This window comes from Equus caballus, chromosome 15, assembly GCF_041296265.1.
Source record: "Equus caballus isolate H_3958 breed thoroughbred chromosome 15, TB-T2T, whole genome shotgun sequence".
Classification (NCBI taxonomy): Eukaryota; Metazoa; Chordata; class Mammalia; order Perissodactyla; family Equidae; genus Equus; species Equus caballus.
In genome coordinates this window covers 85,937,698-85,958,781 of record NC_091698.1, presented here as the reverse complement: position 1 = coordinate 85,958,781, position 21,084 = coordinate 85,937,698, and the positions used below count along the sequence as shown (strand labels likewise).

At 37.1% G+C, this 21,084-nt stretch overlaps 1 protein-coding gene across 1 annotated transcript in view; it reads right to left on the bottom strand.

Annotated features, from left to right (window-relative positions):
- The window catches only part of ASXL2 (ASXL transcriptional regulator 2), a 161,525-nt gene that overhangs the window by 66,627 nt on the left and 73,814 nt on the right, over window positions 1-21,084 (bottom strand). The window lies entirely within an intron of this gene.

The window sequence follows — 21,084 nt, the reverse complement described above, 5'->3', positions numbered from 1 at the left end:
AACAAAGAGCAATATAAATGGAGATGTGTGGCATTCTTAAATTAAAAATAATTTCTCACAATACATGAGGGATAAGGCAGCTTATTTGCACATTTCCAGCTCTTCTCCTCTCAGTTCTCTGCTGGTACTACTCAATAACTCAAATAAGCCTACTAGAAGACGCTGGTAGACATCTTGGATATATCTAAAGACAAAAGTTCTCTGTGGAGAGCAGAACCATGCGTCCAATGTCTTTCAGTACTGTGAAAGTGTTGAGGGAGTCAAAAACTAGAAGGAAGATGGAGGACAACAAAGAAAATAAAGAAAAGCGTTTGCTGAAAAAAGTGCTGAGTGTCTCCGGGTTGATTTTTCATAGTTATGTTTATCTAATTCGGATACTTCCGTGTTAAAAATACACATGATGCAATTCTACTCAGAATCTCAAAGTTTATGTCAAATAAATACATAAGAATTGCCAAGAAACTTCTGGGGAAAAATGATGAGAGACCTGCTTAGCAAGTTATTAAAAAGTACTCTAAGCCACTATTATTGAAGGAATATTTCTAGGACAGGATAAAGCGGCAAATGAGCACTCTTCTAGACTGCTGGTAGAATAAAACAGAAAATACAGAAACAGATTATAATAAATGTAAAAGGTATTATTTATCTGTAGTAGGAAGAAGATGGGGTCATGACATGATCACCTGTGGTCTGAATACCTGGCATCTGTTCCCGCATTTCCTGTGAAATATTATCCCTCTCTCACTCTCACTCATGTGGTTGAGACAGACTTAATGCCATGCTCATCACTCGTGCAAATCCAAACTATTAAACCAGAATTTCCTGCTTGGAAAAGCCAATCAGCAGTTCTGTTTGCACCCCACTCCCTCACCCCCACAGTGACAGATTCAGGAACAGACACACGACTTAATTACGGCCAAAAATCTAAGGAGCTATTTACTTGGGCATTTGGCAAAAGAAACTTGCTCTCCAGGGAAACTTCAGAAAGAGACCCTTCCCCTGAGTAGTATGAGGAAGTAATGCCTAAAACTTCCAGTCATCATGTGAGCATGTGGGAAGTATCTGGAATTGGGCTAGGTAAGGATTATGGGGAAAAAAATCAACACCCAAAAAAGCAGAACTGAGAAAAGAGGAAAACAGCAATTTTTTTTTTTTTTAAGCAATATTACTTTTGCTACTGTATCAAGCCTGGCCTTAAGTCAGTCCTACCTTTCAAATTTTGAGGTTTTAAGTCACCAGCAACTGAAACAGTCCTAAATAAAACAGTTTATTTCATAAGTAGTGCTGGCATAGCATGTTGTACAGCTGGGGAAAACAATTCTCACAGTATATACAAAAACATATTACAAATGAATTAAAGGCCAAAATGTAAAAAGTAAAAGATATTAAAGGAAAACAGTATAACCTACAGCATAGAGAAAACTTTTTACATAAGAGAGAAAACCTAAAAACCAAAAAAGAGAAACATATTGACTAAACAAAAACTTCTGTACGGGAAAAAAATATGATCAACAAAACTACAGAAAGTATATGAAGGTGGAATAAGCTATAAGTTACCATCGGAGGCATATATGGTATATATGGGACTATTTTCACAATTCCCTATGAGTCTAAAACTACATTTAAAATTTTTTAAAAAAACAACAAATGAACTGATAAAATCCATTGCTGGTAAGATTACGGGCAAAGAGGCACTCTTATCTACTGTTGGTGGAACTGTAAACTGCTACCTTCTCCCTCATTTCTCAAGTCTGCCTTAGGAAAGTAACATGGAAGTATCCATTAAAACTAAAAAATTAGGTGCCACTGATCCAACAGTCCCACCTCAATCTATCCAACAAAAATAAGGCCACAAGGACTTATGGACAGATATGATTCACTTAGGATTAACTCCAGCATTGTTAAAATGTCAAAGCACTGAAAATGACCTCAGAGTTCATTAATAAGAGAATGGTTGACCACATGTTAGTAAAATAACCAAGAGGATATGAATCAATAAGCACCTACATTAACGGCAAAAGGAGTGCTATCCAGGAAGCATTCTATTTAGCCGTCGCAACAATGCTTCCAGGCAGGCAAAATTATTATACTATTTTTACAAATGAACAAACAAATAGCTGTATTAAGTAAGCTGTTCAAGATCACATAGTTAGTAAATGGTGAAGCCAAGATTCCAGTAAGGGAAAGAAAACAACATATAATCAAGTGAAAAAGACAAGTTATAATCTGTAGTTCAATAACCCACCTGGTAAAAGTTTCCCCCAACTAACGGTGTTCAATTTCACCATTAAGTACCCACTTTGTATAGGCCAATAAACTAGGGTCTGTGGATCCAAAAAGAAAAGCTTTCTTAGCTCACAATCTCATAAGGAAGATAGACAAGGGAACAAACAGCCACAGTACACTGTAATCACGCCATTAACACAAGACACAGGTCCACAGTCCCTGACCCCAAACACCTGACGCCAAGTGTTTCAGACATAAAAATCTTTTGGATTTTAGAAAGGTAATACACTATTTCATATATTATGCACCACCACCAGGAGATTAGAAGCAGCATCCCCTAACCAAACACAGTGAAACATGAATATTCACACTAAGTAGGATAAACAAAAATTACATATAACTTCATGTCAGTTCAGGAGAAGTGTTATTGTCAAATGAGTTCTGGTACAGAATGCACAAAAACACTTTCAAGCATTTTTTATTTTGGAATTATGAAATAAAGACTACAGACTTGTATATATATAGTGCTTTAAGTCAGAGAGAAACAAACAAACAATCTAGTCTAGGGTCTAGTACCTAGAAGAAAAAAAACAAAAACAAATCTAACCCAAACCAAACCAAAGCAAAAAAAACTCCTCAAATTGAAACTCATAAAACGAAAGTAAACGATACACACATCTGGTAAAAAGACGTGGTAAAAGAGATATAGGACATCACTATCATATTTTCCTAGCAAATCTGGGTATAATTTTCCTTTGAAAGAAATAAGAAAGTTTTGAAAACCCACAAGATATACAGAACACTGTACTATTTAAAACAAAAATTTAGATTTGATTTCAGGAAAATATAAAAAGTCAGAAAACCCGGGCAGAGTTTATTTTTATGAATAATGAAGCAATGGCAGAGAAGTACAATAGGCCACACCGCCCATGATAGCAGGGATACATCTTCAAGGGAACTAACTCTAGATTTGTAAAATTAAATAAAAATAACTGAATAACTTGAAGGAAGAGGCATTAGCAGCACGGGTGATAAAACCTCGGGTAACTGGGGAGAGCAATACCAATGTAAAGTCAAGTAAATATAATATGGGGTAAGTTCTGACACCTGAAACAAGAACACCTCAAAAGATTACACAACTATCATGACAGGGCTAGTCCTATGACTGAGTGGTTAAGTTCGTGCACTCTTCTTTGGCGGCCCAGGGTTCAGTGATTTGCAGACTTAAACATCGCTCATCAAACCATGCTATGGCAGCATCCCACACAGAAGAACCAGAATGGCTTACAACTAGGATATACAACTATGCACTGGGCCCTTGGGGAGGAAAAAAATTTTAAAAAAGAGTAAGATTGGCAACAGATGTTAGCTCAGGCCCAGTCTTCCTCACCCACCCCCCACCTACACCAAAAAAAAGATTACATAACTATCATGACACACCACAGCTTGTAATGTTTCTTGTCCATGCTCAAGAGATTGGAGTTAAGAGGCAGGAGGGGTTCTTTTACGGAAAGGAACAAGTGCAGCAGTATAATTTTAAGCTGAATCTACCTCATGTAAGGAAATATAGTAAGATGTTTCACACACAAGGCCCAAGAACAGAAGTACCTTCAGTTATATTGCCAATGGCCTTATTTAGTTCTTTTTGCAATAAAAGTGGTTCCTTAGCAGTAGCTAACAGGGCTGAAAGACCTGAGGTCTACAATTACACTGCTCAGATGAAGTAAATACAGTAACTAACTCAGGAAAGGAGACATCAGTGTGTGTCAAAAAGAACCAGATTTATATATTCATAACAATCTGAATGCAGATCTGTGTGTTGCCATGGGCAAGTCACTTTCAAAATCCTTAATTTTTTCATCTGTAAAATGGAGGTTATACGACCCACTTTGTAATTTGCACAGATTACAATAATACATATAAAGTATATGTCACAGAGAAGAGATTCAGCAACTATGGCAGTTACCTGAACAACTTGCTCCTCCGCTCTAGGCTCATGGTGCTCCACACATTCCCTATCTCAAGTGACAACAATTTCACTCTCACCCCACCAGTTCTCCACTCTGAAGTCAGAGCGACCTTTTAAAAACAAACCCAATTGCGGCTGGCCCCGTGGCCGAGTGGTTAAGTTCACGCGCTCCGCTGCAGGTGGCCCAGTGTTTCGTTAGTTCGAATCCTGGGCGCGGACATGGCACTGCTCATCAGACCACACTGAGGCAGCGTCCCACATGCCACAACTAGAAGAACCCACAACGAAGAATACACAACTATGTACCGGGGGGCTTTGGGGAGAAAAAGGAAAAAATAAAATCTTTAAAAAAAAAAAAAACAAAACAACCCAATTGTACTACCCCTGCCCAGCTTAAAACTCATCCATGATATCATAATGTTCTTAGAATAAAGTCCCGAATTACCAATATGATCTGACCAAGACTACTGTCTCATACCCTCTCTGATTCAGCCTACTCTAGCCTTTTTTCCATGCTGTAACTTAATAATTCTTCTGCCTGCAATGATAACTTCACTTTTTCTGCTAGCAAACTCCAATTCACTCTTCAGAGTTCAGTCTTAATGTCTTTGTTTAAGAAAGCCACCCCAGGGGCTGGCACCCTGGTGTAGTGGTTAAGTTTGGTGCACTCCACTTCAGTGGCTCGGGTTCACAGGTTTGGATCTCAGGTGTGGACCTACACTATTTGTCAAGCCATGTTGTGGTGGCAACCACATACAAAATGGAGGAAGAGTGGCACAGACGTTAGCTCAGAGCTAATCTTTCTCAAGCAAAAAAAGAGGAAGAATGGCAATAAACGTTAGCTCAGAGCAAATCTTTCTTACCAAAAAAGAAAACCAAAAAGCCACTCCAATGTCCTAGAGAATCCAAAACTTATCTAAATACATATCATTTATAACTATGTATTATCACGATGAAAAAATTTTAATTTAATGTGTGATTCCATTGGGGCCAGCCAGAGTCAATGGCATGTGATTTCATTTAAGTTCTCTGGGAAGCAGATTCTCTCTTCTCTTGTATATTTGAAGCCAAAGGCAAACACAGGCTCCAGGACCTACCAGCAATAACCCTGCAATTATGATAACGAGCCTGATGAAAATAGAACAAAAATGAAGGAAGCAGAGCTGAGATACTGATCAACAAACTTCTGGAGCACCTGGATCAAGCTTTGCCTGCTTTTTCCACTTATATTAGATGATTAATTTCCTTTAATGTTTAAGCTGGTTTACATTGCATTTCCTGTTATTTACAACTGAAAATATCTTAACTGACAAAAAACACCTAGGTCAAAAGCATTCAATTGACAGAGATATGAAAGGGAAACAGAAGAAAGATAGAGAAGAATATTAAAAGGTAACAATTCTCTCCTACCAATAAGAAAATACTACATTTATGAATAACAAATATTGAATGATAATATAAGAAGAGGCAAGGTACTACTCAAACCTGTGGTCAAACCAGACTAACTCAAGTACTCAGATACCCAGAAACATTTGCCTTAATGTTTTTCTAAATCTTGAACTTCAAGGATTAAGAAAGAATCAAGCTGATGGGGCCAGCCCAGTGGCACAGCAGTTAAGTTCACACGTTCTGCTTCAGTGGCCCAGGGTTCGCCAGTTCGGATCCCGGGTGCAGACATGGCACCGCTTATCAAGCCATGCTGTGGCAGGTGGCCCACATATAAAGTAGAGAAAGATGAGCACGGATTATAGCTCCGGGCCAGTCTTCCTCAGCAAAAAGAGGAGTGGCGGCAGATGTTAGCTCAGGGCTGATCTTTATCAAAACAAAACACAAAACAAAATAAACTATTAAAAATTTTTTTAGAAAGAATCAATCTGAGTTCTAGGCATCAAAAGCAAAAATGGCAGATTCAATTACTGTTTTTAATTCATCGTTTACTCCCTCTAACATGTCACCTTGCAGTACCTTACAGTAAGTAAAATTTATTTCCCTGCCCGAATGATGTTGGGCTTGGCCACAAGATGTCGTCAATGAAATGAAACAGACATGGGAGAAACAGAGGCTAAAATGTGCTTGAATAGTCTGGCTTACTCCTGAGATGGCCAGAGAGTGGGCCACTGATTCCAGGAGAACAGAGAACAACTCATAGCCTAGAGCCAAGCCTAGGCAAAAAAAAAAAAAAAAAAAAACCCAGCTAATCTAAAGGCATGAGGAAGAAAAGGAACAACTTGGCTGTTAAAAGCCACTGAAATTCTGAGATTGTTATGCAGCAAAAACTGACCAACAAAATAAGCCCTGTATAACGCAGGGAACACCTGCTTTCTTAGCAATACTCAATAACAAAAGATAGTAAAAAAAAGTCCTTAAGAAAAGTTAACAGAAAAATTTATATCCAGTCAAGATATCATGCAAACAAAGAAGCAATAGAAAGATATCATTAAGCCCATCAGAACTCAGGGCAAAGATCACCTAGAAACTTAAATCCAGCCAACAAAGAAGTGCACTAAAATAAACAATTCAGGAATAGAGAAAATGGTTTAAAGAGAAAAAAGTAAACAGTTGCAATTATGGCAATGTAAGAGAAATGAAAATGTTTTCTATTTTTTTCAACTTGCATTTTAAAAATGACAACACACCTTCAGAATTTTTCTATTTTCTTTTCCATCAACTTCAGAGATCATTTAGGAATTAATATCCTAAAAGAAGTATATTAACACACTTCAGTGAAAAACCTGAAATATAACAATTCTCTTAGTTTCTTCAACTAAATGCCATAAACAACGGTTATTCCTGGTGAGTGAATTTCAGAATATTTTTTCCAGAGTACATTTTTTCATTATTGATTGACCTTTTTTGATTTTCCAGTTATCAAGTATCATTTTTACAAAAATATTAAACAGTCCAAAAATATATGAATAAATTATTAAAACAACGTAACTTCTGCAAGAGAGTAAGGCTCTTTTTCAAAATCACTTCTTTTGTCAAAGCAGTGACAGAACAAAACAGAACAAAACAAAAACTAGAACAGCAGCTGAGGAGTGGGAAACTGTATAGAGACTGAAGTGAAACACTTCCACTCATATTCCACTGAATAGCAAGATATTTGTTTACCAAGTACAAGAAGAGACACACTCAAAAAGAGAGTCAATCACAGATGCCCACAAATACAAGGAAAGGGGAAACCTACATGTAACATTCAAAGATCAAGAGACAAGTCAAAGATGAAGCAACTGGGAAGACATGGTGGTTTTAGAATTAGTATGTTTACATCATAGCACCCAAATTTTTAATCATTTCAGTTATATGGCAATGATCTTCAGGGGAAAAAATTAGCTTTCCACTTAAAGAGTGTCAATAAAAAAGCAATCGTGATCTGGGATGTCAGTAACAGGGCAGAGTGAACTGTTCCCTTGGTCTCTCCCCCTTCGAACTACAGCTAAATGGACCTTCACTCATCAGTGAAGGATACCCACACAGCACATCAGGACGCCTGAGAGAACTGCACAGCTATACATGTGAAGGGGGATGGACTACTCCCAGGGAGGTGGTGGAGATGGGTGAGCACTCTTCGGTCCCCTAGCAGCCCTGTACATGCATACGACTGCTCTCCTGGCTCGAGCACCCACAGTACCATTGCAGCCCCAAGGGTGGGAGCACACCTTAGCACCAATGTGGGAATGGATGCACACAACAGCTGGTGCAACCTAGGAGACAGCAGTGGATTTGTGCGCCTGAGCAAATGAGTACTCAGGTGCTGAGAATACCCATAGTACTACTGTGGCCCCAAAGGGGGAGTGCATCTTGGCAGGACTGTGGGAGCAGGAAGCAGCAGCCCTGAGCCCCTGTATGATCGCTTTCTTGTCTTGTGGGAGAGCCCACAGTGCTGCTGCAGTTCCAGGGAGTGGCTCAGGCTCGGACCCGGTGGGGAGGCCCTGCCACCAAGCACAACAGCTGGTGTGATCCAGCAGGAGACAGTGACAGATCTGCATGCCTGAGTGAACAAGTTCCCGGCTGCCATGAACGACCGAAGTACCATTGCAGCCCGTAAGAGGGGAGCACGTTTTGGTGGGAGTGTGCGAGCTGGCAGCAGCAGTCCTGAGCCCCCATGTGACTGCGTTCCCATTTGGTGGGAGAGCCCACAGGGCCACTGCAGTCCCAAGGAGTGGCCCAGGCTCAGACAGGTACAGCTGACAGGGACTGCAGCAGGCTCAGAATACACAGTTCCTGCGCCCCTACCAGTGGTGGCAGATGGAATCTGTAACCAGATACTATCACTATGTGAAGGCACAAATCCACACCATCAAGTGTACGGAGAAGTACATTAATACCCCAGACCAGAAGGAAAAAGACAAATACCAAGAAATCAATCCTGAAAGCACAGAAATCTACAATCTAAATGACAGAGAATTCAATATAGGTATCATAAAAAACTCAATGAGTTACAAGAAAACTCAGAAAGACAGTTAAATGAAATCAGGAACAAAACTAATGACCACAGGGAATTCTTCACAAAAAAGACTGAAACTATAAAGAAAAACCAATCAGAAATATTGGAGATGAAAAACACAATGAATGAGATAAAGAAAAATCCGGACTTCTTAAATAACTGAGCTGACATTATGGAGGATAGAATTAGCAATTTAGAGGACAGGAATATAGAAATGTTTCAGGTGGAGGAGGAGAAAGAACTAAGACTAAAAGGAAATGAAGAAATTCTCCAAAAAATATCTGACTCAACTAAGAAAAGCAACATAAGGATTATAGGTATTCCAGAGGGAGAAGAGGGGGAGAAAGGAGCAGAGAGCTTGTTCAAAGAAATAATAACTGAGAACTTCCCAAACCTGAGGAAGGAGCTGGAATTACAAGTAGAAGAAGCTAACAGAACTCCTAATTACATCAATGTAAAATGACCTTCTCCAAGGCATATTTTAGTAAAACTGGGAAAAGTCAATGACAAAGAAAAAATATTAAGGGCAGGAAGGCAGAAGGAAATAACCTACAAAGGAAACCCTATCAGGCTTTCACCAGATTTCTCAGCAGAAACCTTACAAGCTAAGAGAGAGTGGAATGATATATTCAAAATTCTGAAAGACAAACACTTTCAGCCAAGAATACTTTATCCAGCAAAAATATCCTTCAGATACGATGGAGAAATAAAAACTTTCCCAGACACACAAAACCAGAGGGAGTTCATTGCCACAAGACCCCCCACAATATATAATCAAGAAGGCCTTCATACCTCAAAAGAAAAGAAAGGGTTTACAAGGAGATAAATAGACAGGCAAAATCAGAAACCTGCAACTCACTATCAGAACAGATTAGCAAACAATTATAACACTAATGATAAAGGGACGAAAACATCAAGAATAAATATAATCACTTCATTTTAACCACAAACTCACAACACAAAATGGAATAAGTTGTGACATCAATAACTTAGAAGGAGAAGAGGATAGGGATGGAAACTGCCTATACTAAGGGAATAAGAAGCTATCAGGAAATGGACAAGCTCATCTACGAGATCTTTTATACAAACCTCACGGTAACCACTAAACAAAAAGTCAGAACAGAGATATAAATGAGAAATAAAGAGAAAACTGAGAAAATTATCACAGAGAGCAACCAAACTGAATTGGCAGTCTGAAACACATGGGGGGAGAAACAAGGGAAATACAGAACAACTGGAAAACAAGAGATAAAATGGCAGCATTAAGCCTTCATGTATCAATAATCACTCTAAATGTAAATGGATTGAATTCCACAATTAAAAGACACAGAGTGGCTGGATTGATTATAAACGTCTGCCTAGCGGCACAGCAGTTAAGTTCACGCACTCTGCTTTGGCAGCCCAGGGTTTGCTGGTTCAGATCCTGTGCATGGACCTATGCACCACTTATCAAGTCATGCTGCGGCAGGCGTCTCACATATTAAGAACACAGTAGAGAAAGATGGGCACAGATGTTAGCTCAGGGCTAATCTTCCTCAGCAAAAAGAGGAGGATTGTCAGCAGATGTTAGCTCAGGGCTAATCTCCCTTGGGGAAAAAAAAACAAAACAAGACTCAACAATATGCTCCCTCCAGGAAACACATCTCAGCTCTAAAGACAAACACAGGCTTAGAGCAAAGAGATGAAGACAATACTCCCAGCTAATGACAAACAAAAGAAAGCTGGTATTGCCATACTTATATCATACTAAGTAGACTTCAAGATAAAAAAGACAATGAGAGACAAAGAGGGGCAGTATATAATGATAAAAGGGACATTCCACCAAGAGGACATAACACTTATAAATATATATGAACCTAATACAGGAGTACAAAAGTACATAAAGCAATCATTAACCGACCTAAAAGGAGATATCAACAGCAACACAATAATAGTAGGGTACCTTAACATCCCACTTTCATCAATGAATAGATGGTCCAGACAGAAGGTCAACAAGGAAATAATGGATTTAAATGAAAAACTAGACCAGATGGACTTAATAGATATGTACAGAACATTGCATCCAAACTCAGCAGAATACACATTCTTCTCAAATGCACATGGAATATTCTCAAACACAGACCATATGTTGGGAAACAAGATGAGCCTCAATAAATTTAAGGAGACTGAAATCATATCAAGCATCATTTCCAACCATAATGCTATGAAACTAGAAATCAGCTACAAGAAAAAAGCTGGGAAAGTGACAAATACATGGTGACTAAACAGCATGCTACTGAACAACCAATGGATCACTGAAGAAATTACAGGACAAATCCAGAATTATCCAGAGACAAATGAAAATGAAAATACACCATACCAATTCACATGGGATGCAGCAAAAGCTGCCGTAAGAGAGAAATTCATAGCAATACAGGCCAATCTTAACAAACAAGAAGAATCTCAAATAAGCAATCTTAAACTACACCTAGCAGAACTAGAAAAGGAAGAACAAACAAAGTCAATAGAAGGAGGGAAATAACAGAACAGAAATAAATGAAATTGAAACCAAAAAAACAGTATAAAGGATCAACGAAACTAAGAGCTGCTGCTTCTAGAAGATAAGCAAAACTGACAAACCCTTAGCCAGACTTACTAATAAAAAAAGAGAGAAGACTCAAATAAATAAAATTAGAAATGAAAGAGGAGAAATTACAATAGATTCCATGGAAACACAAAGGATGGTAAAAGAATACTATGAAAAACTATATGCCAACAAATTAGAAAATCTAGAAGAAACAGATGAATTCTTAGACTCACATAACCTCCCAAAACTGAACCAAGAAGAAACAAGAGAATTTGAATAGACCAATCACAAGTAAAGAGATTGAAACAGTAATTGAAAACCTCTCAAAAAAATAAAAATCCAGGACCAGATGGCTTCTCTGGAGAAGTCTATCAAACATTCAAAGAAGATTTAGTACCTATCCTTCTCAAAATATTCCGAAAACTTGAAGAAGATGGAACACTTCCTAACACATTTTACAAGGCCAACATCACCCCAATCCCAAAGCCAGACAAGGACAACACAAAGAAGGAAAATTACAGGCCAACATCACTGATGAACATAGATGCAAAGTCCTCAACAAAATATTGGCAAACTGAATACAACAACACATTAAAAGGATCATATACCATGATCAAGTGGGATTTATACCAGGGACATGGGGATGGTTCAACATCCACTCATCAATGTGATATACCACATTAACAAAATGAGGAATAAAAACCACATGATCATTTCAATAGACTCTGAGAAAGCATTTAAGAAGATCCAACATCCACTTATGATAAAAACTGTCAATAAAATGTGTATAGAAGGAGAGTACCTCAACATAATAAAGGCCGCAGATGACAAACCCACAGCCAACATCATACTCCACAGGGAAAGACTGAAAGCCGTCCTTCTGAGAACAGGAACAAGGCAAGGGTGCCCACTTTTGCCACTCTTATTCAACATGGTACTGGAGGTTTTGGCCAGAGCAATTAGGCAAGAAAAAGAAACAAAAGGTATCCAGATTGTCAAGGAAGAAGTGAAACTCTCGCTGTTTGCAGACAACATGATTTTATATATAGAAAACCCTAAGGAATCCACTGGAAAACTATTAGAAATAATGAACAACTACAGCAAAAATGCAGGCTACAAAATCAACTTAAAAAATCAGTTGCATTTCTACACTCTAAAAACAAATTAACAGAAAGAGAACTCAAGAATACAGTCCCATTTACAGCAGCAACAAAAAGAATAAAATATCTAGGAATAAATTTAACCAAGGAGGTGAAAGACCTATACAATGAAAACTATAAGACAGTACTGAAAGAAATCAATGATGACATAAAGAAATAGAAAGATATTTCATGCACATGGATTGGAAGAATAGGCATAGTTAAAATGTCCATACTACCTAAAGCAATGTACAGATTCAATGCAATCCCAATCAGAATCCCACGGACATTCTTCTCAGAAATAAAATACAGAATCCTAAAATTCATATGGGGCAAGAAAAGACCCCAAATAGCTAATGCAATGCTGAGAAAAAAGAACAAAGCTGGAGGCATCACAATCCCTGATTTCAAAATATACTACAAAGCTGTAGTAACCAAAACAGCATAGTACTGGTACAAAAAGAGACACACAGATCAATGGAACAGAACTGAAAGCCCAGAAATAAAACCACACATCTATGGACAGTTAATCTTCAACAAAGGAGCTACGAACATATAATGTACAAAGGAAAGTCTCTTCAGTAAATGGTGTTGGGAAAACCGGACAGCCACATGCAAAAGAATGAAATTAGACCAGTATCTTTTACCATACACAAAAATTAACTTGAAATGGATTAAAGACTTGAAGATAAGACGTGAAACCATAAAACTCTTAGAAGAAAATATAGGCAGTATACTCTTTTACATCAGTCTTAGAAGGATCTTTTCTAATACCATGTCTACTCGGGCAAGGGAAACAAAAGAAAAACAACTGGGACTTCATCAGACTAAAGAGCTTCTGGAAGGCAAAGGAAGCCAGGAACAAAACCAAAAGACAACCCACTAACTCGGAGAAAATATTTGCAAATCATATATCTGACAAGCGGTTAATCTCCAAAACATATAAAGAACTCATACAACTCAAGAACAAAAAAACAAACAATCCAATCAAGAAAGGAGTAGAGGATATGAGTAGACATTTTTCCAAAGAAGATATACAGATAGCCAACAGACACATGAAAAGATGTTCAACATCACTAATCATTAGGGAAATGCAAATCAAAACTACAATCAGATTTCACCTTACATCTGTTAGAATGGCTATAATTACCAAGACAGAAAACAACAAATGTTGGAGAGGACGTGGAGAAAAGGGAAGCCTCATATACTCCTGATGGGAATGCAAACTGGTGCAGCCACGATGGAAAACACTATGGACATTTCACAAAAAATTAAAAATAGAAATACCATATGACCCAGCTATTCTACTACTGGGTATTTATCCAAAGAACTTGAAATCATCAATTCAGAGAGACTTATGCACCCCTATGTTCACTGCAGCATTATTCACAATACCCAAAACGTGGAAGCAACCCAAGTGCCCATCAACTGACAAATGGATACAGAAGATGTGGTGTATATATATAATGGAAAACTACTCAGCCATAAAAAACGACAAAATCGTCCCACTTGCAACAACATAGATGGAACTTGAAGGTATTACATTAAGCGAAATAAGCCAGATAGAGAAAGACAAACACCACATGATTTCACTCATACGCAGAATATAAACAAATATATGGACAAAGAGAACAGATTAGTGGTTATCAGAGGGGAAGGGGGTTAGGGAGTGGGCATAGGGGTAAAGGGACATATATATATGGTGACTGACAAATAATAGTGTACAACTGAAATTCCACAATGTTATAAACTATTATGACCTCAATAAAATTAATTTTAAAACAATAAATAAAATAAATAATATCATGATATTTGATGATAACTTGGAGGTTCGTTATATCAAAGTATATTTTCAATGGAACTAGAAAGGCTTTGGAAACCTACAACAGAATAGCTTTCATGTTAAAATTTACCTTTAAACTAAAGTATATTTGACAAATGACTCATTATACCTCAAATCTGTTTAGATACCCATGCTAAAGACTTAACGCTCTCTGAGTAGAGATTAAACTGCTACTTATCCTCAAGCAATAAAATAAATATTACAGTAGAAAATAATAACCCATAGAATAAGATAAGAATCTATGAGCTTAAATTGATATAAATAAGTGAACAAATCAATGACTGGGGAAGAATTTCCTGCAGCAGAATTCCAACTAACAAATACAGAAGAAATGATGGAATTAGAAAATCATCATATGTGGCAACCACATTTCAGGCAAGTATTATCAACAGATGCTGTGGCAGACATACTCTAAAATGACTCCCAATTATCCCCACTTCCTAGTACTCACACCCCTGTGTAATCCCCTCCCCTTGAGTATGGCTGGGAACTTTCACTTGCTTCCAAACAACAGAATACAGCAAAGGTGGCGGGATGTCACTTCAATGACTACGTTACATAAGATTGCAGTGCCCTGTGAGGTGGCTCTCCCTTGCTGGCTTTGAGGAAGCATGTAGGCTGGGGAGACCCAAGTGGTAAAGAACTCAGGGCAGCCTCTAGCCAACAGCCAGCTTGGAACTGAAGCCCTTAGTCTGATAAACCCCAAGGATCTGAATCCTGCCAACAACCATTCGAGCTTAGAAGTGGATCCTTCTCCAATTAAGCCTTCAGATAAGAACCGAGCCCTGGCCACCATACCTTGATTACAGCCTTGCAGAGGACCCAGTAAAGCCATGCCAAAGCTCCTGACACACAGAAACTGAGATAAGAAATGTGTGTTGTTTTAAGCTGCTAAGTTTGTGGTAATATTGTTAAGCAGCAATAGATAACTAATAATGAGATGCTAAAACTAGTGGGCAAAGGTACAAGGAGAAACAAGTTATGTACCTAGTCTCAAAGTATCCCCCTACAAGATATTAATTACAAAGGGGAAAAAATTATACCTTTACAGTGGAGAAACTTGGCAGACATCACATAAACCAAGGGATCAAAGTTATCAACACAATAATAGGATAAATTGAAGTCACATGCCTCCTGATATGATGTAGTGAAAATGACATTACTTCTGTGACAATCCTGCCCAAAACGCACAACCTGAATCTAACCATGAGAAAGCATCAGACATATCCCAATTGATGGACAGTCTACAAAATAGCTGGCCTATAATCTTTAAAAATGTCAAGGTCATGAGGGGCCGGCCTGGTGGTATAGCAGTTAAGTTCACACATTCACGTTCCGCTTTGACTGCCCGGGGTTCGCAGGTTCGGATCCCGGGTACGGACGTGGCACCGCTTGGCAAGCCATGCTGTGGCAAGCATCCCACATATAAAGCAGAGGAAGATGGGCATGGATGTTAGCTCAGGGCCAGTCCTTCTCAGCAAAAAAAGAGGAGGACTGGCCAAAGATATTAGCTCAAGGCTAACCTTCCTCAAAAAAAGAAAAAAAAATGTCAAGGTCATGAAAGAAAGACTAAACAATGATGCCACATTAAAGGAGACTATAAAGATAAAGTAAAACTAAATGCAAATGCAATGTGTGATCCTGGATTAGAACATCAGCAGAAGAATTACCAATTTGAATAAAGTCTGTTGATTAGACAGTAATAGTACATCAATGTTAATATCCTGATTTTGATAGTTATACTGTGGTTATACAAAAGAATATACTGGCCTTTAGGAAAAACTCTGAAATGTTTAAAGGTGAATGGGACATCGTGTCTACAATTTATTCTCAGACATTTCAGAAACACAAACTAGACAGATAGACAGAAGACAGACAGATAGATAGAAAGAAAGAAAAAGAAAGTATATAAAATGTTAACATTTGGGGAATCTACGTAAAAGCTACATAAAAAAATTCTTTGTGCTACTTTTGCAAATTTTCTTAGAGCCCGAAATTAGTAAATCAAATAAATAAAATAAAAAGCTAAAAACAAGCATTGTATATAAGTCTATAAAAACAATATATGACAAATGAAAAAGTATCAAGTGCTGATAAATGTTACAACATGGATTAACCTCAAAAGACCACATATTATATGGTTCCATTTATATGAAATGGCCAATCTACAGAGACAAAAAGTACATTAGGGGTTGGTAGTGGGAACTAGTATTAACTGTACACAGGTATGAGGCATTGTACTGGGGAGATGGAAATGTTCCAAAACTGGATTATGGTGATGTTTGCACAACTCAGTAAATTTACTAAAAATCACGGAACTGTACACATAAAATGGGTGAAGTTTATGGTACATAAACTATACTTCAATAAAGCTTTTTAATAAGGCAATGTGGAAAAGAAGCTAACTTGGCTTCTCACTTATTGAACATTTACAAAGGAGCTATCATGTAACAGCACAGTGGTAAGTGCCAGTGATATAAAAAAGGAAGTGGAAGTTTCCGTAAGTACACATTCTTGTATTTTAATGTAAAAATAACCAACTGGGTCTGAACAGAGACAAATGATATTGTCTCTTTATTTCTGAGTGCATAGATACACACTATAGTATCATTTATGATTAACCGACATTTCCCTCCCACCAGAGAGATGAGGCAAGTTTGTACAAATTTTAGATGTGCGGTAATATAAAAACTTTAGCCACATTTGCAATTTTCCTATCAGTTCAACAGAAAAAAAAAACAGAAATCTAGGTTTAGAAGTTACTATGTTTTCTAATTTGTCAGTGACCAATTCCCCTGGATTACAAGAATATATTCAACTGTATGTTAAATTAGCATAACTAATTAATGTTACTGAAATAATTATTTAATATAATTAACCAACACAATTAATATATTATTAAAATAACATAACTAATCATGCCTAATTGTTCCATCCAAAGTCTCAACAATTTCACTACTGTCTTCTTTCATTTTTATTTTCTTCCTGGAACTTAAAGATACAAACTAAAAATGTAAGTGAAGTTTGTAAAAGTGTTCATAAATATACCAGGCCCATCAACTCTCAGTAAAAATCATTAGCTTGCTTTATCTTGTCTATAGCCCTCTTAATTCTAAAAGCCCTTGCTGGCACTCAAAGAATTTACTGACTTGTTATACTAATTCTGTATACATCACACTGTAGATAGAAATTAATAAAAATTCATACTCTTATCCTTCACTTCCACAACCTTCTATCACTGCCTAGATTTTAAATTTAACAGGGCAAAATAAACATTTACTACTTTCTACAAAAATTTAAAGCAGCATCTCTCTGCTCAGCTTACCTTATGCAAATGTTCTATTTTTTTCTACTAATAAAACACGACGGTTGTTCCTCCCACATTGCCCTACTCAAATAACAACAAAATCCTACAACTTTTTTTTCCTGATAAAACACAGATAACATCAAATTTACCATCTCAACTATTTCTAAGTGTACAGTTCACTTACACTTAAGTACATTCGCATTGTTACCCAACCAAGCTCCAGAACTCTTTTCTTCTTGCAAAACTGAAACTGTATACTCATTAAACAACTCTCTACTTCCCCTCTACACTCAGCCCCTGGCAACCACTCTTCTACTTTCAGTCTCTATAAACATGACTACTCTAAATCCCTCATATAAGCGGAATCATACCATATTTGTCCTCTTGTGTCTGATTTATTTTACTTAGCATAATGTCTTCAAAGTTCATCCATGTTATAGAATATGTCAGAATGTCCTTTTTTCCAAGGCTAAATAATATTTGTTTGAATGTATACACAACATTTTTTTAATCCATTCATTCATCGATGGACATCTGGGTTGTTTCCACCTTTTGCCTATTGTGATAACTGCTGCTGTGAATACCGGTTAATAATGTCTCTTCAAGTCCCTGCTTTCAATTCTTTTGTGTATATGCCCAGAAGTGGAACTGCTGGGTCAAATAAAATCCTACAACTTTTAATCATTCTTTACCTTACTCTCAGTTTATGCAGCCATCTCTCTGGTACAAACATCTACAGACAAGAACCAAATAAATCCACAGGTTGACAAGGAGCTTCATAGGTAATCTAGTCCATTTATCTACAGGTGCTCATATGCCCTCCTAAAACATCATAAATAGGTAATCATCTAGTCTTTTGCACAAGCATATAATGTGGTTGAGACTCATTATGTCCTCAGGCATTTCCAATTATTCATAAATTCCTCCTTAAGCTAAGCCAAATATGTCTTTCTATAACTCCATTTATTGGTCCTGATTTTATGCTGAGATCAGTGGTTATAACGGTGGAAAAATCTGGGAGGATCTTTTCTTTCCTCTTTGTGATTTTCTGTACTGTCTGAATCTTCCAAATGAACTTGCAATAAATTATCTCTGTAAGTGGGGAAAAATTAACATTATTTCTTCATTATTCCATATGATAGCCGTTCAAGTACTTTAAGACTCTTCAGGAAACACTGAAGTCTACTGCATTTCAGATTTTCAGTCTCTCCTCACTGCTATCCCCTCCTGCAACCAATCTAAGGAAATTTAATATAATAAACTTTATAGTCCATCCTTAAAATTCACCAGTATCCTCTAATATTTATTATCCCATTTCAAGCCTTCGATAAAAAGCTTTAAGGGACTTCATAAGCCTAATTTACTTAATCCTAAAGATATTCCCCCTTTGCAATAGCAGATTACCCTGCCTAATCGCTACTTCAATCCCAATCTCTTATTCATTTTTCTGTACTCCCTCCTACAGAATAGCCTTGTCAAAACTAGGCCTTTATCAGCTTCCTTTTCTCTGACTGAATTCTTACACACTCTATATCTATCCTTCAAAGCTCAATCTCTTGAATTTCAATAAGATTAAATAACAGATTCAGACTTTCAAGGTTAAAAGAAGTGGAGAGTCATCTAGTTCCCAAAAACAGATGGCTGCATGTCTTATTTCAGGTCAATTTTAAATGTAAGAAGATAACAAACTTATAAGAATCTTTCACTCACATGATACACTTATACATATATCTATACACACACATACACACACCCTGTAATCGTTATCCACATATAAACTAAAAATTCAACACCAAATAACTTTAAAACCAAGAAATGGTTTTTACTGCATGCTTACCTGACAGAGCACACAGAACAAAACTGAACTCAGCACCCTTATGTTGGAAACAGTGAGTTTAGAAATCACTACATTAATAAATAGTCTTGGTAGGCTTTAAATTTTCTGAAGATTTCTGTATTCTTAGAAACTCTTTCATTAAAACCTTTGCTTCACTTTCCCTTGGTCATACTACCTGTAATTTTTCCAATGAAAAGTTCATTTGGGTTAACAAGTAATCTACTTTAAAAGAAATAACATAAATGTAGTTGTTAAACTTAAAAAGTAACAGGCACTTTTGGAGAAGTAAGCCCAATTGGGTCCCTAAAATGAGAGGTCTAGGTTAACAGAGTAGCAAAAGAGCACGAAACAAATAAGAAAGTAACGTAGGAATAGCCTGGAAAGGAAGATCATAGAAACAAAAAAAGATTCTTTGGAAAATCTGCTTGTATATTTTCTCTATCCTCTTAAGACTTCACTTTAAATCTTCACTCTATCTTCCCATTATTTTCTTTTTTTCCACTATTTTTTTTAAAAAAGCATCGTGTGTCCCCTACCAGGAAAATATGAGCAAAAAAAGGAAGAAAAAAAAAAAAAGTCCAGTGATTCTATGTTTTATTTTAAAGTGAATATACGGAACAACAAGGTTCAACTTTATTTAGATAATCAAAAACTCTTGGTATAGAGGGACCTTGATGAACACTGTAACTTTTCACCTAAAGAGAAATACGAAACAGTTCTTTAAGAGTCCTACCCAATCTCCTGATCCTACTCAAAAGCGAGGCAACAGAAGCAGCACTTATGTTTCAGAGTCTGATGGATGTGGGTTCAAGTTTTATCACTAACTAGCTATGCAGTTTCTCACTGCTTCAATGTCTTTATCCATGAAATAGACTTCAGAGGGTTTATTTAAGATTAAATAGATTATATGCATAAAGCAGCTGACTCCAATCTTAGTCCGTGGCCATTACCACTATTGGTTCACTACAGCATCTTACTTTTCAATCTTATAAGAAATAAGTAATAGGGGCTTGCCCGGTGGTGTAGTGGTTGGGTTCATGAGCTCTGCCAGGGTTTGCCAGTTTGATCCCAGGCACTGACCTACATGTGGGTCATCAAGCCATGCTGTGGCAGCATCCCACATACAAAATAGAGGAAGACTGACACAGATGTTAGCTCAGAGACAATCTCTCTCAAGCAAAACGAGGAATACTGGCAACGGATGTTAGCTCAGGGCCAATCTTCCTCACCAAAAAAAAATAAAAATAAGAATAGGCAAAAACGAGCATTTAAAGAAAAGGCAGACTTTAAGAGAAACATAATGCTTCTAAGAAAGGTCACTCTGTAACTACTGCATATAAAGAAATACCAACTGCCTTTATTTCAGCCAATCAGGATGCTAACATATTTTTAATGGCTGGGCCAAGTTCCTAAATAGCATATGTCTCTGAACTAAAGAGGTGTAGAGGGTTGCATATGAGGACATATTACTTGGGGTAAAAGAAGTATTAGTGAGGAAAACAGAAACTAAAAGCAGACTATTTGTTAACATAAACTATGGATATACTTCTCGAAAGAAATGAACTGGAGAGAGAACAAAATTCAAGATTGAACTAAGTACATCAAAAAATAATCTGTTGTAATTTTATATCTTTGTCCTATTTCATATTTCTTGTTCATTTAGCAATATAATTTATACATATAAACAGCCAAAACTATTTATTACAATTATTTTCTGCTTTTGAACAAGAGATGTCAATCTTGACATAGC